At 41.6% G+C, this 25,050-nt stretch overlaps 1 long non-coding RNA gene across 2 annotated transcripts; it reads left to right on the forward strand.

The window, feature by feature from the left end:
- Positions 1-57: 57 nt before the first annotated feature.
- LOC128575112 (uncharacterized) lies at positions 58-19,268 on the forward strand. 2 transcript variants are annotated; one of them, XR_008376925.1, is made up of 3 exons: positions 58-448; positions 14,779-15,312; positions 18,875-19,268. It is a non-coding gene; the product is annotated as an uncharacterized LOC128575112 (long non-coding RNA). The 2 variants fall into 2 exon arrangements; XR_008376926.1 differs by lacking the exon at positions 18,875-19,268 and having other exon boundaries at positions 14,779-15,427.
- The last annotated feature ends 5,782 nt before the right edge of the window (positions 19,269-25,050 follow it).

Raw genomic sequence — 25,050 nt, forward strand, 5'->3', positions numbered from 1 at the left:
CGCCCCCGCAGTTGGGCTCGCGCGCGGGGGCGGGGCGCCGCGCCGGGGGAGGGCGGGTGGAGGGCCCCCAGCCTGGCGAAACAAACCGCCTGCGGCTCTCCACGCCGGGCCGTGGGCGCCGGTCGGGTTCACATCTCCCGGATGGGTAAACTGAGTCCTGGGGACTCAGGCTCGGGCTCTAATGCCGCCGCCGTAGATAGCGGGCTCCGAGGCCACGCTGGGCCAGTGGAGGAGCGGTGGCCCTGACCCTGAAGTCCGGCTGACCCGGGCCGCCGCTTTCAACGAATACCAGCTCTGCTGGTGGCTGGCTGTGTGACCTTGAGCTAGTTAGCTTCCCATCTCTACCCCGGGGCCGCTTGCCCTAACGCAGTAGCCCTTGACCTGGCGAATTGAAGTGAGTAAGATAAGTTAGAGCTTGCTGAGCCTGCGGAACGGTGCGGGGAACCCAGTGAGTATAAAGCGTCCAAGCTTACTCCGCTGGTTCATCCCTTCACCGAGTATGTGTTGAGCCCGTGGGCGGCCAGACACAGTGCGTAGGGTCACTCCTTCAGCGGCCACCGGCACTGTTCGCTCCACCGTTCTGTTTAACTGCCATTCCCTTTTAGCAGTGGGGAAGCTGAAGTCCAGGGAGGTGAAGTTACTTGTCCAGAGTCACCCAACTCGTTATTGAGGGACGGAGATTTCATTCCCAGCCAGCTTGACTTCAGAACCTGTATTCTGCCTGCAGGGAACAGTCAGCTGAGTTAGGGTGGGTCAAAGGAGGTATAGCAGAATTAATCAAGTTCAAATTGGCTCCTGCACGAATCTGCAAGGGGGAAGCTCATTTCAGGAGGACAAGAGGATAAAGGCCAGTTACCAAGCTGGCTGGCTGGAGGGGGTGGTGTGTTGGGAATAAGGGAGCCACCCATGCGGTGGTGATCCTGCAGTCAGGAAAAGGAAGCCAGAACACGGAAAGAGGTCTTTGGATGTCTAGACAAAGAGCTTTGAATTTATTTTGTAAGTTACTGGTTTTTGAAGTGTGGTCCAGAATCCCCTGAGCTCCTTTCTGGGGATAGTGAACTCAGCATTATTTTCCAAAAAATACTTATAAGTATTTTCTGCGTTTTTCACTCACATTCTTTTTCAAGTATACAGTGAAATTTTCCGTAGAACATAAGATATCACAATGGAAATACAGAAACATTTTAGAATCCTGCTCACTTTTTTTAAGCCAAGCATTAAAAGAGATATCCACAAATGTGAAACACTACTGTTAATTTCTTGTTTTAAATAATATAGTTATTTTTCATTTAAAATGTGTCAAATGTGTTAATATGTTAACTTGTAGTGAGTTTATTAGAATTTTTAATGAATTAATAATTTTTATTTTGATTTTATTATTATTATTTGAGACAGACCCTCAAGCTGTCGACCTGGGTAGAGTGCTGTGGCATCACAGCTCACAGCAACCTCCAACTCCTGGGCTCAAGCAGTTCTCCTGCCTCTGCCTCCCAGGTAGCTGGGACTACAGGCACCGGCCACCGGCTGGCTATTTTTTGGTTGCAGCCATCATTGTTTGGCAGGCGGGGCTAGATTTGAACCTGCCTGCTCAGGTGTATGTGGCTGGCACCTTAGCTGCTTGAGCCACAGTCGTCAAGCCAAATTAATAATTTTTAAAAATTTTCTCAGTTTTAGTTTCTAAAATGGTAAATATTGATAGAAGTAACAAATTCACATAAGAAATTCTTCAAGGTCCTCAATAATTTTTAAGAGTGGAAAGGCAGCCTGAGATCAAAGGTTTATGAATACCTCCTACAGGCTATAAGAAGCTATTGAAGAGTTTTAAGTAGCGACTTAGGTATTTTAGAAAGAGCTTTCAAGACCCAAGCTAGCTCCTGTGGGATGTATCCACAAGGCACAGGCATTCCAGGCGAAGGGATGGAAATACGAAAGAACAGATGACTTTCTAAACCTTCTCTGTCTTTCCCATTTCGGATGGCACCACCACACTCCCATTCACCCAGGCTTAACACTAGGTAATGTATCTTAAAATGCCTCCCTGTGCTCCCCACATCCAAAGCTCACTACCTTTGCCTGAGTGGAGGGCCCACTCCCTGGGCTATCAGAATTACATCTTAACTTTGGACACTTATCTCAGACTTGCCTCCCGCAGCTGCCAAATCCTGGAAGCATCATGTCATTTCCTAGTTCATAAAACTTGGTAGGTCCTCATCACCTACAGGACAAAGTCCAAACTCCTTAGCCTTGTGTTCAAGGTTTTCAATGGTCTGGCCACAACCTTCCTTTCTAAATTTCTTTCTCACTGTTCTCCTTTACTTACCTTGTAATTTTCTCTATATATCCTTTGCTACTCTAGGCTTTTCCATACATTGTTCTCTCTTCTTAGAATGTTTTCTTTCCATTTCTGTATGTCTAAACCCTACCCATCTTGTCCATTCTGATTTACTACTTCCATCACAAAGTCCTCCATGATCTTCTAGCTTTAATAATCAAAGCTAACATTTATATAATGCTTACAGTGAGCCAGGTACTCTTCCAGGTGCTTTACATGTACTATGTTTAATTCTTTCAACAATTTAATTTTCTTAGCATCCTGTGCAGTGTTATAATTTGCATTTTGCAGATAAGAAAACTGGGTTGTAGGGAGGTGCAATAACTTGTTTAAGGTCACACAGTTAGTGAATGGTGGAGCCAGAAGGGGAACACAAACAGCCCAGCTCCAGAGACCATTTTCTCAACCACTGTGCAGATGTGAAATGAGCTCTACTGCCTCTGATCCTGTTAGCTCTCATGACGGCCCTTCCAAACTTCTCTAGAGCTTTTATCACTTTCTGTGTTATTATTTGTTAACATGTCTTATCTTGCCTACTTTACCCAGTAAATTTCTTAAAACCAGGATCAGTGTCTGATCTACAACAGTGCCTGGTAGATGCTTACTAAATATTTTTTTAAGTGAATGAACATACAGTAAAACACTCTAACAATCAAAATAAGTAATGTGGAGCAGGATTGACAAGGCCTTAGGCCAAATCTGGCCCCCTCCTACTTATATTTGGCATAGGAACTAAGAATGGTTTTTATGTTTTTAAATAGATGGATGATACTTCTATGATGTATTAAAATTTTATGAAAATGTTATGTAGTAACACAGCCAGGCTTTCTGTGGCTGCCTTTGTACTGCAGTGGGAACTTAATGACTTTCAAAGCCTAAAATATTTACTAACTGGCCCTTTATAGGAAAAATTGCCAACCCTTGATCTTGAGCCAAGATCAATAATAACATGTAACAACATAGAAATACTTTAGAAACAGTACTGAACAAAAAATAACAAGCAGTATGATAAAATAAGCAAAATAATACCAATGTGGTTGAGGAACACCCATAGTAAAAATGTGAAGATATACATGGAAACAAAAAACACCAAATTCAGAGTAGTAGTTATCTCTAGGAGTTTGGGAGTGGGGATGTCATCAGGGAGGAGCAATGAGGGATTTTAACTATTTGTAAGCAAGGTAGATGGTACATAAGTTTCACTCTTATTCCTTTTGTGTCATATTAAAAACAATGTTTCATAAGAAATAAATGAGGTTCAAAGACTTTTCACCTTATACTTTGACTGCTTTTAAATACTTACATTTAGCTTTCACCTATCGCTAAGGTGTTACAGTGAAATATAAATCCTGAGGCCCGTGCTGAGCTGGGTGTGGGCATCATTTATGTGTACTGTCTTTAATTCTTGTGACAATTTAATTTTCATAACAAACATATAAAGTATTATGATCTGCATTTTACAGATAAGAAAATTGAGGCAAAGGAAGGTGAAGTATCTTGTCCAAAGTAACCCAGCTAGTGAATGTTGGAGTCATTCTCAAGTCACAGAGGGGTGTCTTAGCTAATAGTACTTCTAAAAGCAATGTCATTGGAAGGAAATTCACCTAAGCCGATATTAGGGCAGCTGAGGAGGGGTCACTTCGTTTGCCTCTGGAATAGGCCATGGAGCATTTGACTGAAGGGGAGCCTCCTCTTTTTGTCCCCTTCTCCTTTTAGTCACAGTATCAGTCTGCCCATCTTTGAGAAAAGGAAATGGCCACAGCATATCCGTGTCCTGATCTGCATCTCTGCATCTCACTTAAACTTTTATTCATTGGCATTTTAGGGAATGCTTATCTTATGAATGACCCTAACATTACAAGGATAATTAGATACAGCCCAAGTCCAAGGAGCCCATAGTTGAGGAAACTAATATATTAACAGCTAATAAGAGCACGGTGTTATAAGTGCTTGTATTTTCTGTTGCTGCATAACAAATTACCACAAATTTAGCAGCTTAAAGCAATACCCAGTCGTTCTAAAAATTAGAAAATTGGTATGGTGTGGCTGGGTTCTCTACTCAGGGTCTCCTGAGGCTACAGTCAAGATGTCTAGAGGGGGCGGCTGAGGGTGGCGGGTTCAAACCCGGCCTCTGGCCAAATTGCACCAAAAAAATAGCTGGGTGTTGTGGTGGGTGCCAGTAGTCCCAGCTTCAAGAGGCTGAGGCAAGAGAATTGCCTAAGCCCAGGAGTTGGAGGTTGCTGTGCGCCATGTGACGCCATGGCACTCTACCGAGGGCGATAAAGTGAGACTCTGTCTCTACAAAAAAAAAAAAAAGATGTCTAGCAGCTTGATAAGGAAGAGGTCTGCCCCCACCTCCTTCAGGTTACTGGCAGAATTTATTCCCTGTAGTTTTAGGACTGAGATCCCACAGCGAGGTTGTCTTGCGGCTATCAGTTGGGGATCCCTCTGAGGTCCTTGCCACATGGTCCTTTTTACATGTTATCTCATCAACAGAATGTCTCTTACATCAAATCCTTCTCATTCTATGAATCTCTCTAATTTCCCTTTTTTCCAACCAAAGAAAATTCTGAGCTTTTTAAAGACTTGTAATTAGGTCAGGCCCAACCAGATAATCTCCCTACTTTAAGATCAACTCTTCCACATGACATATGCTAATAATAGGAGTAAAATTCATCATAGTCACTGTCCCAGGAATTATTCACGTGGTATATACCAGGGGCCAGGTAAATTCTGCCTGCTATATTCAATGAGAAATATTCTCTTAAACACTTCTCAAAGGAGAGAGAAAAAAAACATTCTCTATCAAATCCTCTGGCAGATTATTCTTTAATTCTCTTCTTGGTTCAGTTTGTATTGCATTGCCATTATTGATGTATATATATATATTTTTTGTAGAGACAGAGTTTCACTGTATCACCCTCGGGTAGAGTGCCGTGGTGTCACACGGCTCACAGCAACCTCTAACTCTTGGCCTTACACGATTCTCTTGCCTCAGCCTCCCGAGCAGCTGGGACTACAGGCGCCCGCCACAACGCCCAACTATTTTTTTGTTGCAGTTTGGCCGGGGCTGGATTTGAACCCGCCACCCTCGGCATATGGGGCCGGCGCCCTACTCACTGAGCCACAGGCGCCGCCCTATTGATGTATATTTTTAAGACTCCATTTCTAGGCTGAAAGCTTGAGATCAGGAACCTTGTTCAAACCTGTATCTCTAATCCTCAGATAAGGGTTGGCATGAAGGACTATTCCTACATGTTTGCTAAAATAAATAAATAAATAAAAGTGTACATAATCATCATTTGGATCTGTACCTCTTTTTAAAATCCAGCTCAAAACTTCTCCAACACTTCTCAGGAAGAATTAATTGCTCCCTCTTCTCTGCTGTCACTTGGTAAATATCACTGTATGAAAGGTATCACACTCTTGTATTTTAAGTTAGACTGTCATTTCCTTGAGCATGGTACATCACTTTTACTCTACTTAGTCTCCTAGGGCACAGCCCATCATAGATATCATTGTTTAATGTTTGAATTTTTAAAAGATTTAAAAACCAAGAGGCAGATGTAAAGCAGTCTTGGGTGGGGGGAAGCTGGGAAATACACAGGCAATGGAGAGGGAAGAAAGTAGGCAAATTAATAAGGATATAATTTTTTAAAGAAGGTATGCTAGGAAACCCTAGGTATGCTTTTATATATTTCATTAAGGAATTAAACCTGGCAGAACTCTCCATAAGGAACAGCAAAAAAGGAGTCATTATTCAAACACTGAAGATTGAGGGAACAGTGTTTTACTTTTCCCCTGTTGATAACCTAGACAAGAGTTGAAAATGGAAGAGATGGCTTCTGTTGTTTATAGAAATTGGAGGGAGGTGAGCACTGAAACACATAAGAGCTCTTAACCTCTTCTGGATTTTGATGTTTCCCTTTAATACCTGCTTCTGGTTGTTAACCTTTATAACTCCTTTTCTGCTTCAAGGCTGCCTAAGATGATTTAATGGGTAGTCATCTGTATACTAAATCTGGGATCGTAACTAGGGTCAGAAGTTTTCTGATCTTATTCCCCAGAAACTTTGAACCTCTTAAAAACAGTCTGGGTCTCATGTCTCCATGAGATGTCAAGTGACAGTTGCCACAGAGTAGAGAATGCATGAGGCCTGACTTTGTGTTTTAGTTCTGCCACCTACTGTATGATTCCAGGCAAGCATCTCAACCTCTCTGAGCCCATGAGCTGTCTGTGTTTGTTCTCCTATGAAGTTGACATCATGTACCCACATCACAAGGGTGGTAAATTTTGACAAATAATGGCTCTCCAATACTCTTCTCAGGCACAATGGAGTCTCATTCTGTTGTCCTGGGTAGAGTGCTATGGCGTTGTAGCTCACAGAAACCTCATAAACTCTTGGGCTCAAGTGATCCCCTTGCCTCAGCCTCCCGAGTAGCTGGGGCTACAGGTGCCCACCACAATTCCTGGCTATTTTTAGAGATGGGGTCTTGCTCTTGCTCAGGCTGGTCTTGAATTCCTGAGCTCAAGCAATCCACCCACCTCAGCCATCCAGAGTGCTAGGATTACTAGCTAGGATCACTAGCTAGGCGTGAGCTACTGCACCCAGCCCAGGATGGGATGCTTTTGAATTAACCAGTAGGATGTTGACCTGCTCCGTGCTGTGCATTTCTGCCTTTCAGCCAGCTGCATCCTTGGGCTCCCATTCGTGACACAATTAGGAGGATGGGATAGGCTAGCCAGTGTCCATTGTTGGAACTAGAGGTGGGCCTAATGACCCCAAAACACTTGTTTGAGTTTAGGTGAATGATTGCTAGCATAATCAAAAGATTACACAGCAACAGTTCCAGTAACTGATGATCAAACAGCAGGAACATTTAGACTCTCTGACCACTTTGCTCATAGCCCATCTGCTCCCTGGGGAGCTAGCCACCTAGGCAGTGCTGCCATGTACAACACCTTGGGGCAGATTCCAACATGGCGTAGCACTTTTTCTCAAGGGGCGTACAGTCTGGTAAGGACAAATATTGTAATACAAGGCAAGAAGTTACAAATGCCATGTGGAGAAGGCATTCAAAATGTGTTTGGAAGAGATTCAGGCAGGGTTAGAGAAGGTAGTATTTTAGATGAGCCTTAAATGATGGGTGGGAACAGTTGATTGTAGGCAGAGGAGGAAGTATTAAGGAAGTGGGGTATGGTATGGAAAGGTATAATGGGGGATAGAAAATCAAGAAACAGCAAGTAACTTTGTGTGGCTGGAGCAGAGGGTCTGTATAGGAGAGACATGGGACTGAAAGGTGGACAGAGAAAATGGGGTCTCAAATGTCAGCTCAGAATGCTGAGGGAAGGTTAGGGGAGCAGAGCATGCAGGGGGTGAAGAGGGCAGATGGGAGTAGAAGCACAGCGTTTGTTTCACTTTGGCAAGCTTTTGCTGTCTACTTTGCCTGAAATGACTCTGTTTAACCTCTTCCTCCCCACACTGCATCCTATGGCCGTCACACGTTTCCTCCAAGAAGCCTTGCTCCACTCTCCACGAAGACTCTGGTCTCTCCCAATTCCAAGCTCTCACAGCTCATCTGACCCCTTCCAGTGCCATTTATCAAAGCTTACCCTGTCAGATATTTTAATCTGTACCTGAATCCTGCATACATTATATGCTTAGTAAATGTTTTTAAGTTTAATAGACTCCTCTTGAATACTCAGCCTGTAATTTGGATAAGCAAGGCCATATGCTTGATCAACCTGACCAGCATTCCTATGAGCACAGCCCATAGATTAGAATGCCTTTCCACTCCCTAATATCACAGACTGAGATTATACAGGACCTTAGAATTCATTGAGTCCTTGTTTTACTAGTGAGGCCCAGAGAAGTGTAACAACTTGCTTAAGATCACACAGTGAGTTAATGATCTGGAATATGTATGTTAAGGTTTATCACAATGCCTATCACACAACAGGCACTGAATAATCCTATCTATCTTCCCAGCCTCTTGAACTTTAAACACCAAAATTCTTTGAATTCTTCCCATACTTTATGGGAACTCTATGCTGTTTCTTACATTTGAGGCTCTGGTCATATCTGGAAAATTTTCTCTTCCTCCTATCTTGACCAGGTTGAGTCCCACACATCAGTTAAGACTACTTTACCTAGAAACTTCCTCTGCTGTCTTCTCTTCCTCATCCCAGGTGGGCTAAATGCTCCTCCTCTTGCTCTAGTAGCCTGGGGTCATTCTTTTATCATTGTATTTCCTTGAACATGGGCATATTAATTGCTTCTGTGCCTGTCTTCCATCTGTCTGTAAGCTCCAAAAGGTTGGAACTCTCTCTTTGTTCCTCATTACTTCCATAGCACCTGACATCATGCCTGGGACACAGTTGATGCTCAGTACGTATTCATGGAAAGAATGTTTACAGTGGGACCCTCTCAGACCCAAGCCACAGATCAGAGAGGCAGCCTCCTTATTCACTGGCTGCTCAGATTCTGGTTGTATCAGTGCAGAGAAATGCTGAGACCCAAACCTCATTGTTTATTTAAGACACTTCTGCTCTTGCTTCTCTTATAAAATACCAAATAACAATAGTTCCAGGAAGCTATGTGATTGAGAAATTCCAGGCTCTGAGCTCCTAGATAAAGGCTGTTACTGTCAGGAAGTTGGTCTTCAATCCAACCAGACTTTTTCTCTGTACTTTGGTTTCACATCCTTCTAAAGGCACTGATTCTTTTCATCCTCAGCTGCCTTTAAGATTGTCACTAGCTGGTAACTGGGAAAAATAATAATTTGACAGCAGCTGATGTATAAATGATCTAAAGGTATTAATTGACCACAAGTTTCCTTTGTGTTCTGGGCTTGTGACTTTAAGGTAAATTATGGAGAAATAACACATACCTCACCAGAAGAATGAAGAAAATAAAGTAAGTAGAGGCTCCTAGCACACAATAATGGTTAAGGAAATAGTACCTCTAAATCATAGATTAGAATCCTCTCACTTTGTTCTGTCGTAGCCAGACTTTGGGCTATTGAGTTTTGTCCTAGGCATCATGTTTTAAAAGAGGGAAGGTGAAAAATTATCACCCAGGAGCAAATGACCAGATAAGGAATTTGGAAATCAGACTTTACAAGCAACATCCAAAGGACCTGGGAACATTTAACCTAGAGAAGAAATAGCTAGGAGTAGAGTGAGGTAGGGCAAAGTCTCAAAAGAGTCTTCAATTAATTGAAGGACTAACATTTGGAAAAGGATAGGCCTCAGTTCTATTTCGTAAACATCTGTGGAACTGCTAGTATGTGCTAGGACCTGGGAATACAAAGAAAAGTAAGGGAGGATCAAAGGACCAAGACGCAAAAGAGGCTATTACTCAGGCCTTTGCCATGTGCTGAAGAAAGCTGAGGAGAGTTCATTTTGCCCAGAGGGAGCGGGTAAGGCTTCACCAAGGAGGTAATATTTGAGTGGACTGGAAAATCAAGATTTCTTTAGGCAGAAAAAGAGGGGAAGGGCATGTAGGCAGCATGTATAGCTTGGCAGAGACAGAAAGGCATCCTCATGGTAAACCTGGAATGCATCAGAAGAGTAGAGGGAAATGAGCCTGTGAAGTCTGGTTGAAGCCAGATTGTCAAGGGCCTTGATTATTAAACTAAAGAGCTTGGACTATTTACCTTGAGTGGATATTGAACTATTTACCATGAGTGGGTATTGAAGAGCTATCAAAGGCAGTTAAGCAAGGGATTTTTATTTTAAAAAGAAAGCTCCAGCACAGCCTGCTGAAAGAGCTGTCATAAAGAGAGACAGGAGGCAGGAAGACAAGGCATCTTGTTATACCAAAGAGCGTCCCAGGGCTTGAATCTTCCACTTATTGTGGATGTATTGGGACACATTCTTTAAACTCTGAACTTTTTTTTTTTTTTGGTCTGTAAATTGGGATAATGACATCTACTTTTTAGGGATGTTTTAAGAGTGCAGTGAGAGAATGTATTCAAGTCCCTCACATGTGCCTGGTATCCAAATGGTGCTCAGTAAGTGAGCATCATATCCTTCCTCCTTTCCTCTTCATGGGCAGAGTTCTGCTCAATAAATGTTGGGATCAGTGGCACCTGTAGCTCAAGCGGCTAGGGCGCTGGCCACATACACTGGAGCTGGTGGATTCGAATCCAGCCTGGGCTGCCAAACAACAATGACAACTACAACCAAAATATAGCCAGGCATTGTGGTGGGTGCCTGTAGTCCCAGCTACTTGGGAGAGTGAGGCAAGAGAATTGCTTAAGCCTAAGAGTTTGAGGTTGCTGTGAGCTGTGACGCCATGGCACTCTACCCAGGGCAACAGTTTGAGACTCTGTCTCAAAAAAAAAAAAGAAAAGAAAAGAAAGGTTGGGATCATGGCCAAACAATGGGATAAATTCCCTTGGGAGAAAATGATATATCACTGAATACATTCATAAGGGGTAGAAGGGTAGTTGAACCAGAGAAGCCTCTAAAATCCGTTCTTATTCTAAGAGTCCATGATTCTATCACCTTTAGGATTGTAGTATTGGGGAGATGGTTAAGAACCAGAGGTTTGATGTAATCTTTTGGTATTGACTTGTTTAAGAGCAAAAGTATTGGACTCAAAGGTAATGAGTCTTCTTCAAAATGAACATCTATTACTGAAATGTACAATTTGAAAGATCCTACCCTAAATTTATAACCATCCCCCTGGAGTGACTGTAGTACAGGAAAAACAGAATTGGACTTGAAGTTTAGAGGCCTGTGTTCCAGGGTCAGAAATCAACAATTTTGCTGCATGGTTTTTGATAGGTCATTCCCTATATCTTAGTCTCAGTTTCTTCATCAGGGAGATGTGGAGGTTTGATCTCTAGGGGATCTTCTATTATTATACTAACATTTTGGGATTCTGGGAGTCTAAGTTAAGATCATGAGATTTTGGATATAAAAATGTTAGGAGATTTCAAGGATTCCCACAGCAACTATATCACTCAGGTTATATATATGTCTCAATTTAACAGCATCAAACTCTAGAATATATTTAAAAATGTATCATATGCATTGAGAGTGAGAGTCACTTGACATTCTTCTTAGAATCAGAGTTTTGGAATTCAGTGCATTTCAATTCTCACCATTAACTTAGCTGCAAATTGGATTAGTTTGTATTTATGGTAGAGAGAAAAGGCAAAGACACTTTCTCCAGTATGGCTAAAAAATAAAAATGTTAGTCATCTGTCACAGAAGGAAGAGATTGCTTCATCTCTAAGTTAACTTTAGGGCTTAGATGCCACCTTATATGGGAGCAGACAAAAATGAAGACTAGGGGCTAGGACACTTTTGTTTGGGTCCACTCTGTCCCCTCTGACTGAAGGTCCTTCTGGCCAGTTCCTGCTCATCCTCTTCTTGAAGACTTATCCCTCCCTCTCTGTTCAGAACAAGTCTCTCCATTCCCTATGTTTCCCTAACACTCTGCATCTGTTACAGCAATGATCACAGTGTATGATAATTATTGCCTATAAGACTATTGATTCTCTACAAATGAGTAGGGGCATGGCACTAACATCTGCTGAGCACCTGCAATGTACCAGGCACGTTATACCATCTTCTGTAATCCACCCAGCAACGCTTATGGCGTAGGTATTGTTATATCCTCTTTAACTGAGGAAACTGGGGCCAGAGAAGTTAAGTACCTTGCTCAAGATCACATAGCTAGTAAGTAACTGAGTCTGGCTTTGAATCAGGCTTTTTTTGTTCCCAAGCCCTTGCGATTTCAATTGTTCATGCCCTATTTTTATTCATCTCTGTCACTTGAAATTTTAGTATAGGCTCAGACTTTGGTATACAGTTGACCCTTGAACAGCATGGGGGATAAGGGAATCAACCCCTTGCACAGTCAAAAATTCACAAGTAACTTTTGACTCATTGTCCAAAAACTTAACTACTAATAGTCTGCTATTGACTGGAAGTCTTACCAAGAACATAAATCTATTAACACACACTTAGTGTATTATAGGGATACTGCATTCTTACAAAAAAGTAAGCTAGAGAAAGGCATATTTTATTAAGAAAATCATAAGGAAGAGAAAGTACATCCACAGTACCGTACTGTCTTTATTGATGCCATATATTTATGTTGTTTCTTCACAAGATGAATCATCTCTCTGGAATGGTAGGCAGCCATCACTGCAGACCTCAGTCTGTGGTACACAGCAAGCAATTCAACTTTTTCTTATAATGTTATGACTTTCTCTGCTTCTTGGGAACACTTCCAGCATCACTAGTGGTTCTTCCTTATGAGTCCCAGGGTATTAGTCAAGGTTTATAGTATTGTACTAAACATGATGAAAAAATATGTAAGAACCATGAAAGATCACTTTTTACCATGATAGGCAGTTTACTGAGAGGTGAACTGCTCACATGGAGATGGTTAGTGGCACACGGCATTTTGAGGGATACTTGCAATGCTTGAGCTCCGTGCAATAACAGGAGGTGGCTATATAATTATTACAATAGTACAGTGTGTACGCAGTTAATTTTATGCAGTTATTATTTAACATTGCATCTTTATGTTTGTTCCCTGCAAATGATGGCATGCCTGGTCTCTTTCTACATGTTTGTGTATGTTTTGATAAATTTTAACTTTTTATAATAGTTTTTTCTGTATTTTATGTTGTAAGTGATAAAATAGACTAGTACAGACATATGAGGTCAGACAGTTAAGTTTGTGAACTCATCTTAGAAAAGGTGCTACATACCTCATTACTGAATATCACTATGGTCACCTTCAAAATACTACCCTTGGGATGCTATGCACAGACCCCCATGCTTAGTCCACCCTTCAATTTTGGAACTCTTTCTCTGGAATGGCCATTAGAGCTGTCATCATTCAAGGTCTGGTCTGACAATTAAGTTTGTGAACTTATCCTAGAAAAAATGCTTTGCAGGGTGTACAAGGTACTGACATCAGTGCCTAGCTTCCCAAGGGGAGTACTTCAAAGATGACCATAGTGATATTCAGCAGTTAGGTCTGTAACACCTTTTCTAGGACAAGTTCACAGACTTAATTGTCCAACCTTATGTATTTTTATACATTCATAACATACTTAACTTTGCCTTATTGTTTTTTTATATTTTTAGGCTATGTGGTTTGTCTGCAAGTTTTTTTTAAAATTGTAAATCTGCAAAATAGTTTCCAATAGGTTTATTGAAAAATATTTGCATATAAGTGGCTCTGCACAGTTCAAATCAATGTTGTTCAAGGGTCAACTGCACATGAATTATGACCATTAAATGACAATTCAGTCAATCAGTAAAGATTTACTGAGTGGAACAAAGCACTGGGGGAGCTACAAAGGAGAACATAATTGCATAGGGATCAAGCTAGCCTTTCCTTAACTTGTGATGAGCTTCAGGATACATCTGCAAATAAATACTCTCAAACATTTCAAATAAATACTCTCATTAGCCTTGTTGGTATCTCAGCTCAGCAGGAGAGGCTGTGATAGTTTCTTGACAGGGCCAGCTGCCATGATAGACTTGTTTAACCAAACTGGTTTCACATCTTTCTAACAGCCCCGCTTTAAAGTCCTTGGGTCATAGGAGAGACAGAACTCAAGAACAACTATTGTACATATGAAAGGGCCCATAATAGAGGTTGTATAAGATTCTAAGGGCAGAATGTAGGGAGGGATTCTGTGTACAAAAATTAAGAAAGGATTCATAGAGAAGGTGGTATTTGAGCTGGGACTCAAAGGATAAGTAGTTTCATTTATTTTCCTGTTTGTTTTGTTTATTTCCTAAGCATACAGCGTGAAGGGCATTACTAGGGGAAAGTGTGTAAAGGGAGGGAGGCAACTCCAGGAAGCAACAAATAGTGGTCTGTGATGAAACATGAGATACTGGGAGAAATAGCTAGATGTGAGGCAGAAAATCTTGGTTGGGCCAGGTAGTCAGAGGGCCTTGAATGTACGCTAAGGACTTGGATTTATTTTGTAATTCTTCTAAGATATTCTAGCATCCTGGGTAGCACCTGTGGCTCAGTTAGTAGGGCGCCAGCCCCATATACTGAGGGTGGTGGGTTCAAGCCCGGCCCTGGCCAAACTGCAACAAAAAAAATAGCTGGGTGTTGTGGCAGGTGCCTGTAGGCCCAGCTACTCAGGAGGCTGAGGCAAGAGAATTGCCTAAGCCCAAAAGCTGGAGGTTGCTGTGAGCTGTGAGTCCAGTGCACTCTACCGAAGCCAACAAAGTGAGACTCTGTCTCTAAAAAAAAAAAAAGAAATTCTAGCATCCACTGAGCTACAGCCTCAAAGTGTCACCTAACTTTCTGTCTTGTGGCCCCAAAGCCCTGACAATAAGCAGAGATAGAAATAGTAGAGTATGTTGGAAGGAGTCAGAGGTCTAGATTCTAGTGGGCCCTGCTGCATGCACGTGTGCCTCAGTCTTTACAGCCTTCTGTTTTCTTCCAGGTAAAGTGAAATTGTCAAGACATGAATCCCAAAAGTTCTGTTATCCCACAAGTCTGAGGCTACCAGCTTCACAAGGAAAATCCTCCTTATGTTCATCTCAGTTTCTGTGGCCAATAGACTCTTAGGGAGTTTACTCATCACCCCGCCACTGGTGTTGTGGCTTTGTGTAATTCCTTCTGTTTGTGTGTGGGTGGGGCCTGTGACTGACTTCTCACTGGTATAATATAGCAAAGGTGACGGGATGGATGGGATGGATATTCCTACGTCAGTGTGACATGGGTACATTACACAAAGTGTGGCACCTGTCTTGTTGAGTCTCTCTGTTCCTCCCTGTTGGTTCTGAAGAAGCAAGCAGCCGTGTGGTGGGCCACCTGTGTTGGGAGGTGCACAGAATAGGGAACTGCAGCATCTCCAGGAGCTGAGGGTGTCCTCTGACTGATCGCCAAGAAGAAATGGAAGCTCTCAGATCTACAACGACAAGGAACTGGATTCTGCCAACCACTTGAGTGAGCATGGAAGCAGATATTTCCACAGGTAAGCCTTGGATGAGATTCTGGCCCTGAAAAACATCTTGATTCAGTCTTGTGTGATAGTAGGAAAAGGACTCAGCTAAGGTGGGACCTGTGAGATAATAAACATGTTGTCTTAAGTTTATTTAGTTTGTGGTGATGTATTATGAAGCGGTAACACTTGAAGCTCCTGACCCCATCCTTGTGCCATGGTTATCACACCATGTTGTCTCTCTGTAAATAATCCAAAACAATTTCTAGTCTATGTATGGGTGGCTTTATTTGTCTATATTTACACACAGACCATGCATACTTGTGATGATTAATCTTACATATCAATTTGACAGGGATAAGGGATGCCCTATTAACTGATTAAACCTTATTTTTGGGCATGTCTATGAAAGTATTTCTAGAATAGATTAGCATTTGATTTGGTAGACTGAGTGAAATAGATAGCCCTCAACATCATCCTATCTGTTGCAGGCCTAAATAAAACAAAAAGGCAGTAGAAGGTTGGTTTTACTCTCTGCCTGACTGTTGGAGCTGGGACATTGATCTCCTCCTGTCCTTGGCATTCCTGGTTTTCAGGTCTTTAAACCCAGACTGAAATCTATACCATCAGTTCTCTGACTCTCAGGCCTTTGAACCACACTTTGGGTTCTCCTGGATCTCCAGCTAGAAAAGAACAGAATATAGAACTTTCAGCTTTCATAATTATGTGAGCTAATACATTATAATAAATTATCTATCTATCTATCTTTCTATTTATTTATCTATAGCCTATTGGTTCTGTTCTCTGGAGAACCCTAATAATACAATTCATAGTCAATCACAGACCTTTAGGAACTACTCAGTATATGCCAAGCACACACAGAGATGGGTGAGCTCAGGTTCCCTCTGAGGTGCTCACAGCCTGGTGAGAGAAACAGTCCCATGATTAGAGGGAAGGAGGGCCCACCTGCAAGGGTGAGCTAGCTAAGGAAGTGAATGTGTATCCATCATGGTCTCATTTGATTCTTATGAACCTCTAAGAAAAGGTGATTCTGTCAAGACAAGACCTCTAAGGTGGATGCTAGTTTTACAGAAGAGGCAACTGAGCCCCAGAAAGGTTAGAGCACTTGCCTTAGATCCATTTAGTGGGGGTCATATCCAGGACTCAAACCCAGGTCTTCTGACTTCATCTTGTTCAGATAGTTAAGAATTGAGTATACATTGCCTATGTGCTGATAGATTCTACTGGAACTTTTGACAAGCAAACTCACCTAGACTCTGGGAGGTGATATGGTAAAATTCCGATTCCAATGAGCTTTCTCTCATCACTTCAGAAGACAGGAGGGGGTCTAGGCTTGTCTTTATTCACTTTCAGCATATTCAAGAAACAGAGGCTGGGCCAGGTGTAAGGGCTTACACTTGTAATCCCAGCTTTTGGGGAGATCAAGTTGGAAGAATCACATGAGGCCAGGAGTCCAAGACCAGCCTGGGCAACATATGAGACCCCATCTTCACACATAAACACACACACAATAGAGGCTGAATCACATTTTCTGTGAGGGTCTAAACTTTGTCTTCTGTGACTGAGATGTCATTTGATATGACAATGAGAACATAGGTCAGTGATACTCTAACTCAGGAACCAAAAGAATCATCTGAAGACACTGGTTAAAATGCAACTCTAGGGTCCTACCTCTAGAGATTTTGACTCAGACCCAAGAAACATTTTCAACAAGACATTCAAAATATTCTGACACAAGTAAGTCATGAGCCATACAGACATTAATGATAAAATCACAGCCATGCCAAATTGAGATTCAATTTACCTATGTTTCCAAGCATCTCCACTAGTGTTTATAATTCCCTTTCCTATGGGAGAGAAGGAACCCATTGTGTGCTGGTAAATATTTAATAACTGGGTTGCTGGGGTGGGTGGGGGGAACCAAATAAAAAAAATAGCCCATGGTTTATAGCATTTACCAAGATTATGGTGTAAACACATCATGGCTGATAACAACTTACCAATGGTACATCAGTTAACATAGAGCTGGGGAGAGATACACATTATTGGCCTTTGCAAGTCAGTAGGAGTCAGCTCCAAAAATCACTGAAGAAAGCCCAGATAGGAGAAGGGACTTCAGTCCCTGGGGGTAAGTTTCCCTACTTACAAAATTTCCCTTCCCTTCCCTTATGAAGGGCTTTTGATCTCTGGTGGATTATGCTTTACTCAAGACTAATTTTTAGGCATTATCCCAGGAGATGTGGAGCTAGAGGAGGCTACCTTGAAGTGGTCCAGGTGCTAGGGCACTCAGGGATCAGGAGACAGAGTGGGCCCAGCTCTGTGTCCACCTCCCTCCTAGGGTAGGGTGAAAGAGCACCCCCCTGGGTACACAGATCAGGGTCTCTGGAGTCAACTCTGCTTCAAATATTGGCCTCAATGCTTACCAAACATCAGTGAGCCCGTGTTCCTCTCCGTAAACTCGAGGATGTAACATCCCACCTATCTTATAAAGTGGTTGTGAAAATTAAATGAGATAAAGTCTGGCACATGATCAAATTACTGTAAATATTAATCTTTCTCCTCACTGTCATTTTTTCCTCTGCCCATGATAGTTATTTCCCCAAATTCTACCAGAATCTAGTTAGACAAATGGCCAATTTCATTCATAAGCAGAGTAGTAAGTCATTCACACTGTGTAATTTGTGGGGAAGAGCCTTCAGGCAAAAAATTACATATATATAATTGTATGTGTCTGTGTGCATGCAGATTTCTCCAGTAGTCTATCACGGAGTCTGAACTTGCACCTTTTAACTCTTAGCCAGTGCCCCACAGCAAAAGGCTGCCAAGGATACACCCACAGTAAAGCAAAGTTGAGATTATTATACCTAGCTCTGGGCTAGGTGCTGTCAGAGAGGAGGGACAATTCAGTGATTAGGTATTGAGATTACTTTTATCTAACAGAGAGGAGAGTGGAACAGGGCTAAAGCTATGATTGATAAAGAAATCACCCCATTCATATTCACTAGGAGAGGGGGCTGTTTGGTCATTTTAACAATATTGTGCAGTGGTCTGGTTGCTATCTGTATTCAGACATGGTGTGGAGGGGTCTTTTTTTGTCTCACTGGGTTACAATTACAGTGACCTCATCTGGGTATTGGTGTTCTGTGAACTTGCTTACCTTTGGCACAAGGACCCCAGGGCCTGGTGGCCAACCACCAAAGGGGGCTATTTTCTTTCTCATCTTATTCATTTGCAAAACATTTAGATGGCTTCTAGACACACCTATTATCTCACTTAACCTTCACTGAACTCTGTGAGAAATTGTCTCTATTTCATAGATGAGGAAACTGATGCTGAGAAATGAGTGACTTTCCTAATTTACCTAGTTGGGGGTGGAAAAAAGGGAGTCTCTATAGCAGTGTTTTTCAACCTTTTTTATCTCATGGCACACTTGAACTTATAGTTAAAATTTCCACTGCACATTTAAATTATGTTGATTCCCCACTAAAAAAGTAGAAAAAAAGAATATGCTTACTATATTTTGAACTTGTTTGGAAAATAATTTAATTAATGATCTTTAAAAATTTTTTCACAGCACACCTGTTGAAAATTACTGCTCTGGGGACTTGAATCCAGATCTGTCTGACTCCAAGCCCAGGGCTTACTCTGTTAAGCTTCTCTACACGAAGTAAGCCTCTAAAGAGGCAAAGGATCTCCTCAGTCCTCTTTTGCTCTCTGGAGAAGACTGCTATTCCTGGTGGGACTGGCATGCCCTGCCCCAGGCCTTGCCCCCTGAGAGTGAGTGTGGGGCCCACTGGCTGGCACTGGTTAGACTTGCAGCTGGTTTTCCGCTGGCACAGTGGTTCGGCCTGGATGAGAAGGCAGTCCCCTGGGCTCTTAGTCCCAGACCTGGCAGTAACTCCATGTGACCTGGAAAAAGTTACTCCCAACTTTGGGACTTGGCTTCTTCTCCTGATAATATAAGAGCCCCTGAACTCAGGAAATCTGTGAATAAATATTTGTTGAATGAATAAGGGAAATGCATAACTGAATGGAATCTAGCCAGACATGGATTTTCCGCAGTCACTGTTTTGTTATACTTGTCTGCCTCTTCCCTTTTTCTGGTGTGCTGGGTCTGTGCCTTTCCTCTCCTCCCCATGGTTCCTACCTGAGCTGTTCTCCAAGCCCTCCCTCCATCATGTCTAGGGGCCTGGACTCTCCTGGCCCAGTGGCCCAGGAGCAGCTACTGACATAGCTGCCACTCTGGCAGCTCTAAGTCCAGCAACCAGCTATTTCTGCCACAGTTTGATGGCCACCTCCAACCGCTGTGCCCAGAAACCTCCTCCAGAGGATCCATTTCAGCCCACCTAAGTTGCTGAGCCAGGCATCCCTCAGTCATGCCCTTAGAGAGTCTGGGTTTGTCTTAGAAAGGACCCAGTCCAGGGCTGGGCGCTTATAGCTCAAGTTGCTAAGGCGCCAGACACATACACCAGCTGGCAGGTTTGAATCCAGCCCGGGCCTGACAAACAACAATGACAACTACAACCAAAAAAATAGCTGGGCTGTTGTGGCAAGTGCCTGTAGTCCCAGCTACTTGGGAGGCCGGGGCAAGAGAATTGCTTAAGCCCAAGAGTTGTGAGCTGTGATGCCATAGCACTCTACCCAGAGTGACAGCTTGAGGCTCTGTCTCAAAAAAAAAAAAAAAAAAAAAAAAGAAATGACCCAGTCCAATCCTTTCAGGTCCAGAAAGGGGACACAATTTACCCATAGTCACACAGCAACTTCACATGAGTCAGAAACAGAACCAGGAATCCTGATAGCTACATACATGTCCCTCTGTATAAATTCATCATAAGGAGAAAGCTTGGAAATCTCTGGGAAAGGGCTGTTTTTATTTGGAGCCTATGAATTGTAGTACATTCAGTATGTTGATTCCAGACACTTTTGTTGACCAGTCTCCTGGGCTAGATTGTGGAGACAGGAAGAATAAAACACTGCCTGTGCCTCTAGGGACAGAGTGGGAGATAATGAAGTAGATAATTACATCATAAATGCTCTCATAGCTAAGTAGACAAAATGCTGCAGAGGATAGGGAAGGAGCAAGGAACTTCTGGGAATGGGGAGAAGGTTGTGATGTTTGAGTTGGGTCTTGAAGCATGGGTAGGAGTTTACCAAGCAGATAGAGGCTGGATGTAGGTAAGAAGAGCATTGCAGTCAGGAGCAACGACTTACCTGTGGAAAGGTATGAAGCTGTTGTAAAGCACAGTAAAAGCCTTCATGGGCAGCAGTGATGCAGGGATGGAGGACCATTATGGAATAAGGCTCTAGTTTCAGTTCTGTTATAGAGTCACCAAAAGCCTTTAAGCAAATCTCTTAGCTCATTGTGTCTCCATTACCTCCCCATCTCTCTAGGAAGATGCTGATGATGAGGACTTATAGCTCTGGAGCTGCTCTATCTAATACAGTAGCCACTGACCACAGGGGGCTATTTAAATTTAAATTCATAGAGTTAGCTTATTCATATAACTTTGTGTTGTGTTCATCAAAGAGAGATACAGTGAACCTAAGACTAACCCTGAAAAAGAATCCCAACTTTTGGATTTGCCTATTGACATGAGGATGTTTCCCATTAAAACCACCAAATCAAAATTCTTATCTTTCAGCCTGTTTAAAAAATTAATAATCTTTTACCTGGTTATATTGGGTTAGGAAGCAGTATCAAAGGCCTCAAATTCCTAGGGCTAAAAGTATGAGATTAGCCGGGCATGTGGCTCATACCTGTAATCCCAGCACTCTGGGAGGCTGAGGCAGGAGGATCACTTGAGCTCAAGGATTCAAGACCAGTCTTTACCACATATAGAAAAAAATTAGCCAGATTGCTCGAGCCCAGGAGTTTGATGTTGCTGTGAGCTAGGCTGAGGTCATGGTACTCTAAGCCTGGGCAACAGAGTGAGACTCTGTCTCAAAAAATAAAAAATAAAATAAAAATATGAGATTATAAAAAATCATCCGGAATCATTCAGGTAATTTCCAGTATTGGAATATAGTATGCAGGATGAAAGTTGACTTCTGAGATTTCTTCTGTACGAAATCCTCACCAATTATTATTTTTAAACATTAATGAAAGCCTTAAAAAATACAAAGATTCAAAATCACCATTGTTTCCTGTCATCCACACTGTAGAAACTTATTTGATAACCTGGTTAAGAGAGAATAAAATGATGATAGCTGTTTATTTATTTTATTTTTTGTTTATTTCTTCTTTCTTTCTTTCTTTTTTTTTTATTATTGCTGGGGATTCATTGAGGGTACAATAAACCAGGTTGCACTGATTGCATTTGGTAGGCAAAGTCCCTCTTGCAATCATGTCTTGCCCCCCAAAGGTGTGGCATACACCAAGGCCCCACCCCTCCCTCCATCCCTCTCTCTGCTCTTCCTTTCTTCACCCCTCCCTCCTTCTTTCACTCTCTGCTTTCCCCTTCCCCATCCCCACCATAACCTTAATTGTCATTAATTGTTCTCATATCAAAATTGAGTACATAGGATTCATGCTTCTCCATACCTTGTGATGCTTTACTAAGAATAATGTCTTCCACTTCCATCCAAGTTAATACAAAGGATGTAAAGTCTCCATTTTTTTTAGTGGCTGAATAGTATTCCATGGTGTACATATACCACAGCTTGTTAATCCATTCCTGGGTTGGTGGGCATTTAGGCTGTTTCCACATTTTGGTGATTGTAAATTGAACTACAATAAACAGTCTAGTGCAAGTGTCCTTATGATAAAAGGATTTTTTTCCTTCTGGGTAGATGCCCAGTAATAGGATTGCAGGATCAAATGGGAGGTCTAGCTTGAGTGCTTTGAGGTTTCTCCATACTGCCTTCCAAAAAGGTTGTACTAGTTTGCAGTCCCACCAGCAGCATAAAAGTGTTCCCTTCTCTCTGCATCCATGCCAACATCTGCAGTTTTGAGATTTTGTGATGTGGGCCCTTCTCGCTGGGGTTAGATGGTATCTCAGGGTGGTTTTGATTTGCATTTCTCTAATAGATAGGGATGATAAACATTTTTTCATATGTCTGTTAGCCATTTGTCTCTCTTCTTTAGAGAAGGTTCTATTCATGTTTCTTCCCCATCGATATATGGGATTGTTGGCTTTTTTCATGTGGATTAATTTGAGTTCTCTATAGATCCTAGTTATCAAGCTTTTGTCTAATTCAAAATATGCAAATATCCTTTCCCATTGTGTAGGTTGTCTCTTTGCTTTGGTTGTTGTCTCCTTAGCTGTACAGAAGCTTTTCAGTTTAATGAAGTCCCATTTGTTTATTTTTGTTGTTGTTGCAATTACCATGGCAGCCTTCTTCATGAAGTCTTTCCCGAGGCCAATATCTTCCAGTGTTTTTCCTATGCTTTATTTGAGGATTTTTATTGTTTCATGCCTTAAATATAAGTCCTTTATCCATCTTGAATCAATTTTTGTGAGTGGGGAAATGTGTGGATCCAGTTTCCATCTTTTCCATGTGGATATCCAGTTCTCCCAACACCATTTATTGAATAGGGAGTCTTTCCCCCAAGGTATGTTCTTGTTCGGTTTATCAAAGATTAGGTGGTTGTAAGATGTTAGTTTCATTTCCTGGTTTCCTATTCGATTCCAAATGTCTATGTCTCTATTTTTGCGCCAGTACCATGCTGTCTTGACCACTATGGCTTTGTAGTACAGCCTAAAATCTGGTATGGTGATGCCCCCAGTTTTATTTTTATTCCTAAGAACTGCCTTAGCTATACAAGTTTTTTTTCTGATTCCATACAAAACACAGAATCATTTTTTCCAAATCTTGAAAGTACGATGTTGGTATTTTAATAGGAATGGCATTGAATAGGTAGATTGCTTTGGGAAGTATAGACATTTTAACAATGTTGATTCTTCCATCCATGAGCGTGGTATGTTCTTCCATTTGTTAATATCCTCTGCTATTTCCTTTCTGAGGATTTCATAATTCTCTTTATAGAGGTCCTTCACCTACTTTGTTAGGTATATTCCTAAGTATTTCATTTTCTTGGAAACTATGGTGAAAGGAGTTGTGTCCTTAATTAGCTTCTCATCTTGACTGTTATTGGTGTATACAAAGGCTACTGACTTGTGGACATTGATTTTATATCCTGAGATATTACTGTATTTTTTGATGACTTCCAGGAGTCTTGTCGTTGAGTCTTTGGGATTCTCTAAGTATAAGATCATGTCATCAGCAAAGAGGGAGAGTTTGACCTCCTCTCTCCCATTTGGATGCCCTTTATTTCCTTGTCTTGCCTAATTGTATTGGCTAGAACTTCCAGCACTATGTTGAATAGTAAAGGTGACAGAGGACAACCTTGCCTGGTTCCAGTTCTAAGAGGAAAAGCTTTCAGTTTTACTCTATTCTGTATAGTATTAGCTGTGGGTTTGTCATAGATAGCTTCAATCAGTTTCAGAAATGTACCACCTATGCCTATACTCTTCAGTGTTCTAGTTAGAAAAGGATGCTGGATTTTATCGAATGCTTTTTCTGCATCTATTGAGAGGATCATATGGTCTTCATTTTTGCCTCTGTTAATATGGTGGATAATGTTTATGGACTTGTGTATGTTAAAGCAGCCTTGCATCCCTGGGATGAAGCCTACTTGATCATGATGAATGACTTTTTTGATGATAAGCTGTAATCTATTGGCTAGGATTTTGTTGAGAATATTTGCATCTATATTCATGAGTGAAATTGGTCTGAAATTCTCCTTTTTGTTTGGGTCTTTTCCTGGTTTTGGTATCAGGGTGATGTTTGCTTCATAGAATGTGTTGAGGAAGATTCCTTCTTCCTCAATTCTTTGGAATAATTTCTGTAGTACAGGAATAAGCTCTTCCTTGAAGGTTTGATAGCCATCTAGACCAGGGCATTTTTTTTTTTTTTGGAAGCTTTTTTATCGTTTCTTTAATCTCAGTGCTTGAAATTGGTCTGTTCAGGAGCTCTAGTTCTTCCTGGCTAAGTCTAGGGAGAGGGTGTGATTCCAAATATTGATCCATTTCCTTCACATTGTCAAATTTCTCAGCATAGAGTTTCTGGTAGTATTCAGAGATGATCTCTTGTATCTCTGTGGCATCAGTTATTTCCCTTTTATCATTTCTGATTGAGGTTACTAGAGATTTTGCTTTTCTATTTCTAGTTATTCTGGCCAGAGCTTTATCTATTTTATTTATTTTTTCAAAAATGCAACTCCTTGTTTCATTAATTTTCTGAATGATTCTTTTGTTTTCAATTTCATTGATCTCTGATTTAATTTTGGATATTTCTTTTCTTCTACTGCGTTTAGGCTTAGATTGTTCTTCTTTTTCCAATTCCACAAGATGGCTTGAGAGTTTGTTGATGCACTCTCTTTCTGTTTTTTGAATGTAGGCATCTAAAGCAATGAATTTTCCTGTCAAATGTGCTTTTGCAGTATCCCACAGGTTTTGGTAGCTGTGTCTTCATTCTTGTTATGCTCAAGGAAGTTGATGATTTCCTGTTTGTTTGTTTTTTTATTAAATTATAGTTGTGTACATTGATATGATCATGGGGCATCGTTCACTAGCTTCACAGACCGTTTGACACACTTTCATCACACTGGTTAACATAGCCTTTCTGGCATTCTCTCAGTTACTGTGCCAAGACACTTACATTCCACATTTACCAAGGATTTCCTGTTTTATTTCTTCCTGCACCCATCTGTTATTCAACAGAAGGTTGTTTAATTTCCATGCCTTTGTG

Source organism: Nycticebus coucang, chromosome 22, assembly GCF_027406575.1.
Source record: "Nycticebus coucang isolate mNycCou1 chromosome 22, mNycCou1.pri, whole genome shotgun sequence".
NCBI lineage: Eukaryota > Metazoa > Chordata > Mammalia > Primates > Lorisidae > Nycticebus > Nycticebus coucang.